The 14785-nt window shown below is 42.3% G+C and overlaps 1 non-coding gene across 1 annotated transcript; it reads right to left on the reverse strand.

Annotated features, from left to right (window-relative positions):
- Window positions 1-14463: 14463 nt before the first annotated feature.
- Window positions 14464-14570, reverse strand: LOC143638805 (U6 spliceosomal RNA). The gene has a single exon (XR_013154635.1). It is a non-coding gene; the product is annotated as a U6 spliceosomal RNA (small nuclear RNA).
- Window positions 14571-14785: the final 215 nt, after the last annotated feature.

Genomic DNA, 14785 nt, shown 5'->3' on the forward strand with positions numbered 1-14785 from the left:
AATTTAGCAAGACCCTCTCTCAAAATGAAAAATGAAGTGGGGCACAGTGGTGCACACCTGTAATCACAGTGGCTTGGGAGGCAGAGGCAAGAGGATCTTGAGTTCAAAGCCAGCCTCAGCAAAAGCGAGGCCCTAAGCAACTCACTGAGACTCTTTCTCTAAATAAAACACAAAATAGGGTTGGGAATGGGGCTAAGGGGTCGAGTGCCCCTGAGTTCAATCCCCTGTAGCCTCCCCGCCTCCAAAAAAAAAAAAAAAAAAAAAGTGACAAAGGACTAGGGATGTAGCTCAGTAGTAAAGTGCTTGGGGTTCCCACACCCCTGCCCGCTGACAAAAGAAGTTCAGATCATTAGAACATGGCTATGAAAGGATTTGAATCCAGGCTGCCAAGGACCGGACTTCTCCTACCCACCTAAAGATTATTCATCATTGGTAGCCAGAGGGTAATTCCTAGAGTGAAGAGAGCCTGGGCTTCTTGGGTGTTTTCCTGGTGCCATTACAAAGGAAATCTTCACTTATTCAAAGGTCATTACCTGAACTAGGAACTCAGCTCAGTGGTAAAGTACTTTAGTGTGCTAGAGACCCTGGGTTAAATTCCCAGCACTGGTTACTGCTGGGCACAAGGATTTATTTATTTATAAACAAAGGCTTAGCTGTTGATAATGGAGGTGAAAACAACATTCAAATTAGAGGGTGATTCTGGGCCCTGCATCCACCCTTAGTCAGCTGATAAGATCCTGTAATAGGAGCCAGGAATGGTGGCCTGTAAATCCTAGCTACTCTGGGGGCTGAGAAGAAGAACCACAAGTTCAAGATCAACCTGGATAATTTAGTGAGACCCAGTTTCAAAATAAAACCGGTTTGGGTATGTGGCTCAGTGGTAGCGCACTTACCTACCAGCACATATGAGACCCTGGGTTCAATTCCCAGCACCACTAAAAATTAAAAAAAAAAAAAAAAAAAAATAGAGGGGGAAGGCTAGTTTCTTACTTCAGTTATTCATTCCTTCAAGTTCTCATTTATTCAACCAAGTACCAAATATTTCTTGAGGGGCTACAGTGTGCCCAGATCCAGAGATGAACTAGACACAGTCATTATCTTAGTGTCTACTCGTTACCTCCTACCTCCTGGCCCTAGGCATCCTCTCCTCTATGAGTCAGGGCCTAATGCATGTTCCTTTGCTGACACGATGACTATAGGTAGTTAGCCCCTTCATCAGTAAATCTAAATTTTTGCCCCAGTTGAATGCTATACCTATTATGTGGCTTGGAGTGTTCACTTCCTCCCTAAGCCTCAGTTTCCTAATCTGTAGAAAAAGGACAATAATGCCCACTGCCTAGAGTTGTAAGAATTCAATGGAATAAATTTGCCAGTCACAGTGGCTCACATCTCATCCCAGTGGCTCAGGAGGCTGAGGCAGGAGGATCCCGAGCTTAAAGCCAGCCTGAGCAACAGCGAGGCCCTAAGCAACTAAGTAAGACCCTGACTCTAAATAAAATACAAAAATAGGGCTGGGGATGTGGCTCAGTGGTCAAGTTCAATCTGAGTTCAATCTCTGATACAAAAAAAAAAAAAAAATATATATATATATATATATATATATATATATATAAATATATATATATATATTTATATATATATATATATTTTAATGGAATAAACTGATACTACTTTATAAACTTTAAAGTGCTTTATAGGGGGATGTGGCTCAAGCGGTAGCGCACTCGCCAGGCATGCGTGTGGCCCAGGTTCGATCCTCAGCACCACATACAAACAAAAATGTTGTGTCTGCTGAAAACAAAATAAATATTAAAAAATTCTCATTCTCTCTCTCTCTCTCTCTCTCTCTCTCTCTCTCTCTCTCTTAAAAAATAAAAAATAAATAAAATAAAAAAAATTTGAAGTGCTTTATAAATTGTAAAGTACCAAGCCAATATTACATATTAATGTTTAGAGAGAGATGAAACTGAAATCAACACATAAATGATAACTGTACAATCCCCTCTTTTTTAATTAAAAAAAATTGTAACAGGATCTTTTTCTTACCCTATCAAATCAGACAGGTAGTTGGTAAGTTTATTGAAAAAGTCCATCAAAGACAGGCTTGGTGGTATATACCTGTAATTCCAGCAACTTGGCAGGTTGAGTAGGAGGATTACAAGTTCCAGGCCAGCTTCAGCAACTTAGTGAGATCTTCAGAATTTAACAAGACCCTGTCTCAAAATAGAAAGTGAAAAAGTACTGGGGGGCTGGGTTTGTGGCTCAGTGGAGGGGTACTCACCTAGCATGTGCGAGACACTGTGTTCGATCCTCAGCACCACATATAAGTAAATAAATAAAGGTCAATCAAAAACTAAAAAATTAAAAAGAAAAGTACTGGGGATATAACTCAGTTGTGAAGTACTCCTGGGTTCAATACTCAGTACCTCAAAAATAAATAAATAAAGGGCTGGAGATATAGCTCAGTGGTAGAGCACTTGCTTAGCCTGTGTGAGGCCCTAGGTTCAATCCCTAGTACCACAAGCAACAAAAAATCTGTAAGCAAACATTTTTAATCATTTTCTGTTTTAATGAATTTGTGTGTATTGGTGTGCCAGGACTGAACCCAGGAATGCTCTACTACTGAGTTACAGCCCCAATTTTTTTTATTTCTTATTTTGAGACGGGGCCTTGCAAAATTGTCCATTCTGGCCTCAAACTTGCAATCTTTCTGTCTCAGCCTTCCAAGTAGCTGGGATTATAGGCTATGCCACTGTATCTGCATGGCTAATCAGCTTTATTTTGGGGGAACAGTTTCGGGTTCACAGCAATATTAAGCAGAAGGTACAGATATATTCCATCAACTCCCTGTCCCCACGCATGAACAGTCTTCCTCATTATCAATGTCCCCCACCAGAATGATACACTCATCACAGTTAATGAACCCTCATTGACACATCCTTATCACCTAAAGTGTAGTTCACATTAGGGTTAGCTCTTGGTGTTGTGCATTCTATGGGGTTGGACAAATGTATAATGACATTTGTCCAAATGTCTCTTCCCAAAGCATTCAATGGCTCATTTGTAGCATCATTAGGGTTCTGTTTTGTTTGGTGGTGGTACTGGAACCCAGGGCCTAGTGCATGCTAGGCCAGTGTCTACCCCTGAGCTATATTCCCAACCATCACTTTTCTTGTCCCACTCTCATTCATCAGTTTGTCGTATTCTATTTAATAATAACAAGAGTGACTGGAGACTGTAACACAGTCACATCTGAAGTTCTTGGAAAGAGTTAGTAGCTGGTCATATTAGAGAAAAATCCATCCGCTGCTGTAGGTATCTTATCATTCTGGCTTTTATGGGAGACAAGGTGAGCAAACATTGGTTATTTCAGTGAGCCATCATAGTGAGTTCTTTTTCCCCCTATACTGGAGATTGAATCCAGGGGTGCTTCACCACTGAGCCAGATCTGCAGTCCTATTTTAATGGTTTATTTGACACAGGGTCTCCTTAAGTCCTTAGAGTTTTGCTAAGTCGCTGAGGTTGATCTCCAACTTGCAATATTCCTACCTCAGCCTCCTGAATTGCTGAGATGACAGGTATGCACCACTGCACCCAGCCTTCTTTATTCTTTATGTAAGACAGGATCTCACTAAATTGCTAAGGGTCTTGCTAAATTGGTGAGGTAGGCCTCAAACTTGGGATCTTCCTGCCTCAGCCTCCCAAACTGCTGGAATTACAGATATTCACCACTGCTCCTGGACCCAGTGAATTTTTTTTTTAATAGTTGTAAATGTACACAATAACTTTATTTTTTAATTTTTTTTTTTTTTTAAATGTGGTGCCTCAAACCCAGTGCCTCACACATTCTAGGCAAGTGCTCTACCACGGAGCCACAACCCCAGCTCTCCAGTGAATTCTTAATCAGGTGAGTTGTTTAATCCAGAATATTTTACTATACAAAAACATATAATAACAGCAACAATAACAAAAAAGCCATCTCTCAATTAAAAAAAAAAAATACGAAAATCATCTCTGACTGATTCTGTCCTCTTCTTGCTCCTTTATATTTTTCAGAAGTGTTTCTTTTTATCTGTTTGTTTTGTTGAAACTTTAAAATAGATGAAAGTTTGTTTGGTTGTTGTTGCTTGTTTTTTAGATCTAGGGATAGAGTCCAGAGCACTCTACCGATAGAAGAAAGTGTTCGCTCCCTTCCTTCCTTTCTCTCTCTCTTTCTTTTTCTTTCAACTTAATTAAGACTACAGGACCACATATGCGAAGTGCTAAATGGGCTATACTAAACTTCAAATTCCATGAATCAAGCCTATTGTAATAGACTGGACATGACATAACATGCCTAATTGGGATAATGACAGTGGAGAAATCTTGGTATTAAGCAGTGGTTCTCGGAAGTGTGCCCCAGGACCAGCAGCAGCAACATGACCTGGGAATTTGTTAGAAATGTTCATTCTTGGACTCCACCCCAGACCGGCTGCATCAGATACTTTGGGGGGTGGGGCCCAGCAATGTGTGTCCCAACAAGCCCTCCAGAGGGTTCTGGTGCTCCCTCAAGTTAACAGATGTTCACAGGTCAGGCTGACTTACCACTTAGAGGCTTTGGGATCTCAAACAAGTCACTGCACCTCTCTGAACCCCTTTCGACTCTGGAAAATAAGAATAATATGCTGGACATGGTGGTGCGCACCTATAATCCCAGCAACTTGGGAGGCTGAGGTAAGAGGATCGAAAATTGGAGGCCAGTCTCAGCAATTTAGCGAGGACCTAAGTAACTTGGTGAGACCCTGTCTCAAAATAAAAAATGAAAACAGCTGGGAGCCGGGTGTGGCGGCTCAGGCCTATAATCCCAGCAGCTCAGGAGTCTGAGACAAGATTTGTGGTTCAAAGCCAGCCTCAGCAACAGCGAGGTATTAAGCAACTCAGTGAGACCCTGAGTTAAATAAATAAAATACAAAATAGGGCTGGGGATGTGGCTCAGTGGTTGAGTGCCCCTGAGTTCAATCTCCAGTGTGAAGAAGGAGAAGGAGAAGGAGGAAAGAAAGAAAGAAAAGTATCAAAGTAATAAGCCTGCCTTATAGAGTAATTGAGAAGATTAAATGTAAAGTACCCAGTATAATGCTTGACACACAGCAGGCACTCCCTACATGTTAGGAATTGTGAATATTTTTAGGAAACTCCTAATTGGCAGCTTTAATTAGAGTGACAAACATCTGGAAGAAAAGGGACAAGATGTTTGGGGGTTAAAAATATTCTAGCAGGGCCCGAATACCTGTAATACCAGCAGCTCAGGAGGCTGAGGCAAGAGGATCGAAAGTTTAAAGCCAGCCTCAACAAAAGTGAGGCCCTAAGTCACTCAGTGAGACCCTGTCTCTAAATAAAATACAAAATAGGGCTGAGGATGTGGCTCAGGCGTCGAGTGCCCCTGAGTTCAATCTCTGGTACCCCCTCTCCAAAAAATTCTGGCAGGTACTCTGACCTCATTGTGTTCCTTCATGCTCCTATTACATGTGTTAGGGTGGAAGTCCACATGATGATATGGCCTGACCCCCCTCACAGACCTGAAGACTGAGAGTCATGGAGGCTGAATTACAGCTAAGAAGTTGCAGTGTTGGGACCCATGTGCCCCACTCTACCCCCAGCTTCAAACAGATGCAGGCAGATGCCCATTCCCCTATGCTCCCTGCAAACCATCTGCTCTCAGAGTCTGTCTGTCCACTCCTTCACCCCAAATTTGTTGCTGGGGTCACTTACAGCAGGATTGTTTTCAGGGCTCTAAAACTCACAGAAACCAGAACTTTCAACTCATTTGCACAGGGATCTCCTGGTTCTGTTCCTTGGCCTGTTTCTGCTGCCTGGATCCTCACCCAGCCCCAGCTGACACCAGCGTGGTTCACTTATGGACCTGAGACCATGAATCATAAATGCATTAATTCATTAATTTAATCAGATATCCTACCTGCTGTGTGCCAGGCACTAGAAGCATAGGGATGAACAAAACAGACACAGTCCCTATCACAGAGAGCTTAACTGAAGGACACACAGCACCAAATACTGTATAGCATGTTCAATGCAAAGATAGGGACACAACCGGGCTTTGTGAGAGCCCAGAGGAGGTCCTGAGCCAATCCCAGGGTGGGAGGAGATCCAGAAGGGCTTCTTGGAAGAGGCAACCCTCTGAATTGACAGGAAGGCATTTGCCTGCCAAAGCGTTTCATCAGTTTCTTGTTTGATACACGAAGAAATGAATCTAGAGTTACTTCATCATTTGTTCATTTAAACGAGCAAACGTTTATCAAGTATCTACCTTTCCCCCAGGACTCAGAGGTCAATAAGGCATCAAGCCAGTCCCATAGGATACACAGAGGCCTCAAGGAACCCCAGGACTTTACCACTCACTGCTCTTTGTATATATTTTATTTTATGTTACCTTGTTAAAAGCCAGGGTTTTTGCAGTATACTTGACGTAGAATAAAATACTCCCTGTTTAGTAGACAGTCCCATAAATTTGACAAATGCATACAGTCCTGTAATCACTCTTATAAAGGAGACTGAACATCATCGGCATCGGATGCTCATCCCACTTCCTGAGTCTGAGCTTTCCTCCTAATTCAGAGTGTTATCTTGTGCAAATCTTCCCCTCCCTGAACCTTAGTATCTTCATCTATAAAGTGGGAACTGTAATGCCCCCATGGCTGAGGATTCCTGGCTTATAGTAAGCACTCTATAAACACCGGCTATAATTTTACTAGAATGTTCCTCCTTCACACTTTCTCCATTCTGGTTCTTTCAAACTCTGTCTGTGTGTTTCTCTCTCTCTCTCTCTCTCTTACACACACACACACACACACACACACACACACACACAAACACACACACAAAGACATTTTTGAAGCCTCTTGTTTCTCAGAGAGGTTTTATTTATAGGCTGCGCCTCATTGTGAATGTGAAAAGGAGAAAGCCCAGGCCCTCCGTAGACCTTTCATGTGTAAATCAGCCTGGGCCAGGAGCACGGGGTCACCAGGAGGAGGATTTCACTCTTAATTACTCCTAGAGAAAGCCGGCAGGAGGGGGCCTTGCTGGGAGCCCAGAGCCTCGCCTGGCCCTGGGCTCCTGGGCCTGGCTCTCCTGGGCCCGGGTTGGGCCACACTGGGGCCAGCACTTCCTAGGTCTGGCCTTGATTTCTGCAGAACCTGGGGGCCAAGGCAGAGGTGCAGGTGCCGCCAGGGAGTGGCCCCCAGTGGTTTTTTTGAGGGCAAGGAGTTTGGATGTGGAAGGAGGGCAAACAGTTTTACAGAGTGGGAGGTATCCAGGGATGGAAGCTGATAAAGAGCCAGAAAAGAGGCAGGTTCATTTAAAATAAAATTAAAAAAAAAAAAAAAATTAAAGGTCTTTTATTCATTCTTTCTTTTCCAATGTCACAAACAACATATTCTAGAGAAAAAAATGTGGAAAGATTTCCATCAGGCCTTTGACACTGTTTACCTCAGAGGGTAAGTTTGGATGTGAGGAAAGGAATATTATTAATATTTTCTTTACACATTTTTTTTTCTGCCTGTGTTAGAGATCCAACCCAGAGCCTCTACCCCTGAGCCACACCCCCCTGCCCTATGTTTCTTTATTTGTGACTTATTAAAATGGTATGTATTGCCTTTTGTAATTAAAAAAAAAATGGGGTTTCTTTTGATAATATCCACATTGTTGTTTTCTGACTGGAAGATAAATTCATATTTATTGTAAAGCATTAAGAAAACAAAGTGTAAAAACAACCTATGAGGACCAGGCATCATGGTGCATATCTGTAATCCCAGCAACCAAGAAGGTCAAGGCAGAAAGATCTCAAGTTTGAGACCAGTCTGGGCAATTTAGCAAGAACCTGTCTCAAAAGAAACAAAGCAAAACAAAACCTCTGACGGTCTCATCCAAAGGAAAAAAAAAAAAAAAAAAAACCTTAAATATTCAGTTAGATGGCCTTTTCTTTTCTTTCTTTTCTTTTTATTTTTTTAAATTGAGGATTGAACTCAGGGGTGCTCCTGTCCGTCTAAGCTACATTTCCAGTCTTATTATTTTTTTTTTTTTTTAATTTTGAGATAGGGTGTCACTAAATTGTCCAGGCTGGCATTGAACTTGCAATATTCCTGCCTCAACCTCCAGAGTAGCTGGGCTTACAGGTATGAGCCACCATGATCCGAGGTATATGACATTTGATTATTTATTTCTGTTCAATGTTTCTGTTTTTATTTTTGTTCAATTTGTATGCTTGGGCTGGGGATGTTGCTCAGTGGTAGAGCACTGGCCTCACATGCCCAAGGACCTGGGTTAATCCCCAGTACCAAAGAGAAGAAGAAGTACTTCATTTTTTTTTTTTTTTTTTTTTTTGTACTGGGGATGAAACTCAGGGGCACTCAACCCAGCCCTATTTTGTATTTTATTTAGAGACAGGGACTCACTGAGTTGCTTAGGGCCTTGCTAGATTCCTGAGGCTGGCTTTGAACTCCCGGATCCTCCTGCCTCAGCCTCCTAAACCGCTGGGATTACAGGCGTGCACCACGGCGCCTGGCCCTCAAATCATTTTGCATGCTTAAACTGCACAAACTCAAACTAGGGATTGAACCCAGGGGCTCTTATCCAATGAGCCACATCCCCAGCCCTTTTGCTGTTTTATTTATTTATTTATTTTAAGAAATAGATTTATTGGACTGGGGATATAGTTTAGTTGGTAGAGTGCTTGCCTTACATGCAGAAGGCCCTGGGTTTAATCCCAAGCACAACCACCAAAAAAAAAAAAAAAAAAAAGGTTTCTTTTTTAATTATTATTATTTTTTTAGTTGTAGATGGACACAATACCTTTATTTTGTTTATTTAGTTTTTGTTTTGTTTTGTTTTTTTTAATGTGGTGCTAGGGATTGAACCTAGTACCTCATGATGCTAGGTAAGTACTCTACCACTGAGTGTTTTATTTTGAGATGGTCTCATGAAGTTGCTTAAGACCTAGCTAAATTATTGGGACTGGCTTTGAACTTGTGATCCTCAGCCTCCTGAGTTGTTGGGATTACAGGCGTGCACCACTGTGCCCAGAACTTTATTTATTTACTTATTTATTTTCAGTACTGGGGATCCAACACAAGGCCTGAGCCTGCCAGGGAAGTGTTCTACCACTGAACTACATCCCAGCCCTTGCACAAGCTTTTGGGTACAACTTAACATATTCAGGTTTTCTTCCATTCATCTTATCTCTTTGTGTGTGTGTGTGTGTGTGTGTGTGTGAGAGAGAGAGAGAGAGAGAGACTAGATGGTGATATCTGGAAATTCAAAACAGTGTACACAAGAAATGTAAGGGGTAAAAATTTGCCAGGAACTTTCAATTTTTCACCTTACACCTTTGCATACTGATTGAATTTTTCTTTTAATGTGAGCATAGGTTATATTTATAATTTTAAAAATTAGCTAATAAAAATGTGGTTTAGCTATACATAATTCTAATGTACATTCATTAAAGGAAATGCAATGTTCATTAAATGAACACTAAGTTTATTACATACAGTGTTGATTAAGAAAATACAATCTCACACACACACACATACACACACACACACACACACACACACACACACATCCAAAGATAACCATGCTTAACTTTTGTTTTATTTCCTTCTAGTTTTTGTTTTGTGGTACTGAGGATGAAGCCCAGGGATGCTCTACCATGGAGTGGAGCGACATCCTCAGTAACCCCCCACTTTTTTTTTTTTTTTTTTTTTTGTACTAGAGATTGAACCCAGAGGCGCTTAACCTCTTTTTATTTTGTATTTAGAGATAAGGTCTTGCTAAATTGCTTAGCGCATCACTTTTGCTGAGGCTAACTTTGAACTTGTAATTCTCCTGTTTCAGCCTCCTGAGCCTCTGGGATTACAGGTATGCACCACCATGCCTGGCCTCAGTTCCCATTTATTTATTTATTTATTTGGTACAGGGGATTGAACTCAGGAGTACTCAACCACTGAGTCACATCCCCAGCCTTATTTGTATTTTATTTAGAGACAGGATTTCACTCAGTTGCTTTATACCTCACTGTTGCTGAGGGTGGCTTTGAACTTGTGATCCTCCTGCCTCAGCCTCTGGAACTGCTGGTATGTGCACCACCATGCTAGGTTTTATTTTTATTTTGAGAGAGGGTTTCAGTAAGTTGCTTTATTGTTGTTGTTGTTGTTGTAGAAGGACAGAGTACCTTTATTTTGTTTATTTTTATGTGATGCTAAGGATCAAACCCAGTGCCTCACACATGCCAGGCAAATGCTCTACCACTGAGCTACAGCCCCAGTCCCAAGCAAGTTGCTTTTGATCCTCTTGCCTTAGCCTCCCAAGTTTCTGGGATGCACCACAGCATCCCATTTCCTTCTAGTTTTCTCTCTATATATATATTCTGTTAAACTTTATAAAATATACAAATGGGAAAACAAACACAAAAATACAATTGTGGAAATTTAGAAAACAAATGCCGCTTGAACTCTACTAGAAATGACCACTATTGTTGGGAGGCTGGCACCTGGGAGGCCGAGGCAGGAGGATTATAAATTTGAGGCCAGACTGAGCCTGAGAAACATAGTGAGAGACTGTCTCAAATAGAATAAAATGGGCTGGGATTGCAGCTCAGTGGTTGAGCAGGTGCTTAGTATGTGTGAGTCCCTGACTGAACTCAATAAACAGCAAAAAATAAAAATGTGTCAGTCTTCTTTTTTTGTGTGTGTGGTACTGGGGATTGAATCCAGAAGTACTCTGTAACTGAGCTATACCCTCAGCCTTCTTAAGCTTTATTTTAAGATAGGATCTCACTAAATTGCCCAGGCTGGCCTCAAACTTGTAATCCTCCTGCCTCAGTCTTCCAAGTCACTGGGATTACAGGTATGTAACCCCCACGCCCAGCTGAGTTAGTTTTATTATATCAGCTTGGCAAGATTGTGTAGGAACACCTGGAATAGGAATATCCATCTCTGCTGGAAACTCTCCTCCCCTTTTCTTTTTCTCTAACATGACCACCAATTTTATTATTTATTTATTTATCTATTTTTTGTGGTGCTGGGGATTGAACATGCACTTGTGCATGCACTCTACCAACTGAGCTATATCCCCAGCCCCACCACCAATTATTGAGCCTTTACTTTGTCCCTGGGCACTGTCCTTTCCATTTCATACGTGCCATATTATTTAATTCTCACAAGAACCCTATGAAGTTGGTGATCTCATCATCCTCATTTTACAGATGAGGAAACTGAGGCTTAGAGAGGTAAATATAGCTGGTAAGTGGTTCAGCTGACATTAGAATTAGGTCATATGACTTCCTTTACATGAATTTGCATATTCAAACTCTCCTTTTCTTTAGTACCAGGAATTGAACCCAGGGGCACTCATCCACTGAGCCACATCCCCAGTTCTTTCTTATTTTTTATTTTGAGACAGGGTCTCACTAAATTGCTTAGAACCTTGCTAAATTGCTGAGGCTGACTTCAAACTCATGGTTCCTCCTGCTTCAGCCTCTTGAGCTGCTGGGATTACAGGCATGTGCCACCATGCCAAGTTCAAATGCTCCTTTTTCAGGTTGAAAAAGTGGGATCCCGAAAAGGGTTGTGATATGCCAAGTCAAGGAAAGAGCCCAGCTTAGATTACTAGATTTTCCCACTATACTCCATCCTGTGGTCTCAGGGTGACAATCTAAGGACTTGAGGCTGTAGGAACTCCAAAACACTGCCTTAGAAAACTTCCCATGGGAGCTGGGGCTGTAGCTCAATGGTAGAGAGCTCATCTAGCATGCATGAGGCACTGGGTTCGATCCTCAGCCCCACATAAAAATAAACAAATAAAAATAAAGGCATCTGTCCATCTACAACTACAAATAAAAAAACTTCCCATGGGGCTTTTGAGTTCCAACAAGACTCAAAGCTTCTCAGAACTACACCCCCAGTTTTGCATCTCCCCTCCAGGACTGGGCGCTGCCTGTCCATCACAAAAAAAAAAAAAAAAAAAAAAGGGAAATAGTAGTTAGGGATCACATGCCCAGACAGGGAGGAAATCTGGCTGCCCCAGCACGTGTTCAGCCATGGCTGTTCCATTGTTGGGAGAATGGAGCACTAAGAGGAGCAGAGGAAAATGCCTGAGAAGGAGAGTACTTAGGAACAGAATTGCAAAAATAAACAGGAGAGAAGAAGATGGTACCTGGATGAACTAAATTGGGAATGGATTGATTCCCACAAGTGAAAGAGGACTAACTGCCTTGGCACAGTTCCTACTGCAAAGAATTGTGCATTATATATGCATAAGCCTTCTGCAATGGGGAGAGGAAGGCTCACCACTTCACCCCAGGCCACAGAGCTGAAAGACTGGGATTCTGCCACTGCCTCTGAGGTCTCCCTCAGTTCTACACTGTCCCATCATCTCTTGGCTGTAAGTCAGAGCCCCAGGAAGTGAAGATCTAGATCTGTCTTCTTCACAAGGGGCTGAGTCATGCTCCCTATGGATGTTGACCCAGATGCTCTTACGTCAAGAATAGAGAAGAAACTATTATGATGGAAAATTCCAGGAAGACCAGGATACTAAGTATCCATCCATCTATCCATCTATCCATCCATCCATCCAGGTATTCATTCATCTGAGACTCCAACTGTCTGTCCATCCATTCGTCCATCTACTTCATCCATCCATCCATCCTCTGTCGGTTCATTGATTCATAGGTATCCATCATCCATGCTAACACTAACTACTCAACACAGAGGTCTGCTGGTTAAGACTGAATTCTCTCATTCATTCATTTCATCCTTCTTTCTTTCTTTTTAGAGACAGGGTCTGACTATGTTGCTTAGACTGGCCTTGAGCTCTTGGGCTCAAGTGATCCTCCTGCCTCAGCCTCCCATGTAGCTGAGACTATAGGCATGCGCTGTTGTACCCAACTAAGACTATGAGTGAGTTCTTTTTTTGGTACCAGGGATTAAACCCAGGTGTGCTTTTCCACTGAACAATATCCCCAGGCCTTTTTACATATTTTGTTGGGAGACAGGATCTCCCTGAGTTTCTTAGGGCCACTCTAAGTTGCTGAGGGGCTTTGAACTTGCGATCTTCCTGCCTCAGCCTCTCAAACCACTGGATTACAGGTATGCGCCCCAACAAGACTGGAAGTTCTGAAATCAGACTTCGTGAGTTAGAAACCTGGCTGTGTGATCAGTAGCAAATTACCTAGGCTTTCTGTGTCTTCGTTTCCTCATCTATAAAATGTAGATAATTATATCTACATATAAGGTGGCTGTCATCATAGGGTTGTTGTCATCAATAAACGAGTTAATCCATGTTAAGCACTTAGAACTGGTTCATGTCTATTGAACAAATGCTTGTTAATGTTAGCATCACTTATTATTAGTCAAGGATGTACTCAGTGGGATCCTGAGGTTTGAACAAAGTGCCATGGACTATAGAAGCAAGACCAAAGCACTAACTTTGAGGGCTAACTCTGGGAAAGTGGAGTCCAACAAGGAGAGAATGGACCTCTCTGCCAGATATGGTCTGAGAGGTCCAGCCCCCATTCCCTATTAGGTCAGGCATGCATTTCCCAGTACACTGGAAGTGTCAGTTGCTGACTGCTCACCTGGGATCCCTGATTGAGGAGAGTCATCTCACCAAGGTTACAGTCCCTTCTCGGTATAACTCGTATCCTTAGACTGGTTGGCAGGTTTAAATGCCAAGCCCTCTCATCCCAACTCAGGACAACTCTGATAGACCATCTCAGCTTCAAACCATGGGGCTGGCTGAGGCTTCCGCTGAGTTGATGCTTCCACTGCATTACAGCCCCCCTCTACCCAACCCTGCTTCCCTCCCTTTCTTTCCACGAGTGTCAATACCAAGAGCACTGTTATGGTTAAGATAGGAGGTGTCCCCCAAAACCTCACATGTGAGACAATGCAAGAAAGTTTAGAGGTGAAATGATTGGCTTATGAAGACCTTCACCCGATCAGTGCATTGATCCCCTGGGATTAACTGGGTGGTAACTGCGGGCAGTAGGATGTGGATGGAGAAGCTGGGTCACTGAGGGTGTGCCTTTATGGTTTACATTTTGTTGGTTTATATTTTCTCTCTTACTTGGCTTCTTGGCGGCCATGTCCTGAACTACTTTTCTCCACCACATTCTTCTGCCATGATGTCCTACTTCACCTTAGGCCCAGAGCAATGTAGCTGGCTGTCTATGGACTGAGACCTGTGAAACTGTGAGCCCCAAATCAACTTTCCCTCCTCTAAAATTGTCCTTATCAGGTCTTTTGGTCACAGCAATGAAAAATCTAACTAAAACAGGCACCTCTTAATAAAATTCTGCACCCCAAACTCTATCATTGAGTCTGTTTCCCAGAAGAGCTGTCCTGTTAGATAAAAGTCACAGCATCCTTTAAAGGTGGCTTATTGTGTGCTACATCTACACAAAATTCTTTTTTTTTTTTTAATATAGAACACTTCACAAATTTGCATGTCATCCTTGTGCAGGGGCCATGCTAATCTTCTCTGTATCATTCCAATTTTAGTATAAGTGCTGCCGAAGCAAGCACCAAAATTCTTAACAACAATGCAAGAGGGTATTATGATCCCACTGGCAGATAAGGAAACTGAGGCACAGAAAGGTGAGAGAATTTGCCCAGAGACATAGCTGTTCTGTGGGAGAACCAGAACCAGCAGCCAAGGATAGGGTCTGTGTACTTGATCCATGCACTACTCTACCTAATGGGTTCCGACCAAGTCCAGGAATTAATTCAATCTAAGGAGG

This window comes from Callospermophilus lateralis, chromosome 1 (genome assembly GCF_048772815.1).
Source record: "Callospermophilus lateralis isolate mCalLat2 chromosome 1, mCalLat2.hap1, whole genome shotgun sequence".
NCBI lineage: Eukaryota > Metazoa > Chordata > Mammalia > Rodentia > Sciuridae > Callospermophilus > Callospermophilus lateralis.